Below are 2,467 nucleotides of genomic sequence, written 5' to 3'. Positions count from 1 at the left end.
CTTGACCCTTGGATCAAAGTGTAAGCTTACCATGGCTGCGAGCGCTGCCGCAGGCAGCGGGGCGCGTCAGAGAAAGTGTGTAGCAGGGCGGGGCGACGTGCGCACCGCCGCTCCCTCTCTGCGACTGGCGCGATGCTATTGTGTGGACTGCGGGGCGCGCTTGGCGGGCTCGCTCGCGCAGCGCAGGCAGGGGACGTAGGGGCGCTCGACACCTGCCCGATCCACTGGTGGACAGTCTTCTCTGTTGTTGTCTGATCAGTCGGGCGCGGCCGGGATGGGGGAAGAAGAGGGGGGGGGGGATAGTAGTTATCCTTGAGGCGCGAGCAGGGCAAGTCACTCGTCCGGCACCGGGCACCGCTGCCACTGGAACTCCTTGGTGTTAGGCCGTTAGGCAAACCATCGTACACTGATGCCGAGTGGGAGGCTGGCCGCGCGGAGGGAACTCAAGAAGGTACCCCAACAAGAAAAACAACAACACGATAGCGACGCCTGTTCCGGCGACATTCCCCCATCGCTCAGCTACCGTTGACGCCCAAAGAGATAGCCAGCGGGGTGGGACAAAATTTCCGCGGACGGGATTCGATCCCTAGGCCCTAGGCCGGCGGTGTGAGGACCACAAAAAGCGACAAAGAAAATATTTGCCCCGCTCGGGAGTTGATCTCAGGGCCGACAGTTTGGGTTCGGATGAAGCTGCATGCGGCCGTCTCGGTTGTAGCTACAACTGTGTTGCTCCCAAAGGGGTCGTGTTGCTGGGGGTGGGGGTCGGGGATCGAACATCATAAAATGCCGCAAAGGGATCTTCTATAGTCTGGTCAGATTACGCTGACTCAGGCCGCCGGATTTGTGGCCACAGACAGGGACGTGTTTCAAAGTCTCACGCCTTTGGTTTTGAATCTAAAATTTGTAAAACGCCCTACATACAGGGTGGTCCATAGACTCCTTTCTATATTTTGCTTATACTGTACCGCATGCAGGCGTGCGGGCGGGTTGCATACTCACACGGGGCCCCAAGGGGCCGTGCGGAGCGACGGTAGGCAAGCCCGTCCGCACGCCTGCATGCGGTACAGCATAAGCAAAATAAAGGAAGGGGTCTATGGACCACCCTGTATAAGGTCATCTGCTTTCACGTGAGCGTTAACGGGTTTTTGTCTATTTTAAATGTGTATGACGACGTGCGCGTCAGTGCGTGTGTGTATAACAAATATTGACGAAGGCAGCCTTTCGACTTGAAAAAGTGGCAAATGAACGGCAGGCCACTCGCCACTCCCGACGGGCAGCTCGGCGAGGTACGCGGACGTGTTTTGCAGTTTCGGAGACGTCGCGAAAGCAGCTGGCCTGATGCTGGCGGGGCTCTTGGCAGCAGACGTGTTGGGGTGAGACCATCGTGGTGAGACAACAGTGGCACCGGAAACCATCCCGTCACCCTCGGAGGTGGCAGCAGAGGCGCCGCACTTGGTCATCCGGTGGTAAATCTCTGAAGAAGATAGACCCTAAAAACAAGCCATGGCTAGGCGAGTCATTCCCATCATCGTCATCGTCTGAATAATTGTTAATAATTGTGGATGCTGGTGAGTGTCCCGGCCGCGCCGCCGAGGTGAGCGCCGTGACGTCAGTGACGCCGGTCCGGCCCTGCGGAGCGCTATCGGATCAGCCGGCGAGCGATGAACACGGAGGGCATCAGGAGGAGACGGTGGGGCGCAGCGCGGCGGCGAGGAGAGAGGAGAGAGCGACCGGTGAAACCGATCCGGAGGGAGGGAGAGAGAGAGAGAGACAGGCCGTAGTACAGTTATGAGTTGAGTCATGCGGGGCGGTGCCGGGCGGCCTCAGGCCCATGCGGGAACCTACTCAAGTAGGGCTCCAGGTCAACTGAACTGAACGGCGCGACGCCGGAGGCAAGCTGGAGGCCAGGGCCAGGGTCGGCGCCGCCCTCACGTCCAGTGCGCTTGTTCTGCTGAGAGTTCTCACCTCACCCACTCAGCGCTAGCGTGAGTCGTGCCTGACTGCGCCCGAGCGCCTGCCGGCCCACGGGTAGGCCAGGTGCCTCGCTGCTGAGCGCAGTGGCTGCCTACCGCCAAGGCGGCTGTGGTCGAAGCTTTGGTACCCTCACACTCGTGAGGATTGTAGATTGTAGGCATCCAATTGTGCAGTGCCGGAGCGCCTGCCGGCCAACAGGGATGCCATGTGCTTCGCTGTCAAACACGGCGGTTGCCTACCGTAGGTGGCCGTCTTGTCGTCACACTCTTCAGGATTATAGGAACCCAATTGTGCTGTAGCCTGCCTGTCCACGGGTAGGCCACGCTCCTCGCTGCCGAGCGCTGCCGAGCTCTGCCGGCTGCCTACCATCCAGCCCAGCTGTGCCGTGCCTGACCGCCTGTACGTCCCTGTTTGTAGCTACACGAGTGTAGCTACAGCTGACAGTGCCCGAGTCAGCTTAAACTGAACCGTCTATAGACGAATTCAGTATTTC

The sequence above is a fragment of the Frankliniella occidentalis genome, unplaced genomic scaffold, assembly GCF_000697945.3.
Source record: "Frankliniella occidentalis isolate FOCC.00 unplaced genomic scaffold, Focc_3.1 Scaffold47, whole genome shotgun sequence".
In the NCBI taxonomy this organism is placed as follows: Eukaryota; Metazoa; Arthropoda; class Insecta; order Thysanoptera; family Thripidae; genus Frankliniella; species Frankliniella occidentalis.
This window is presented reverse-complemented; position numbering follows the sequence as displayed.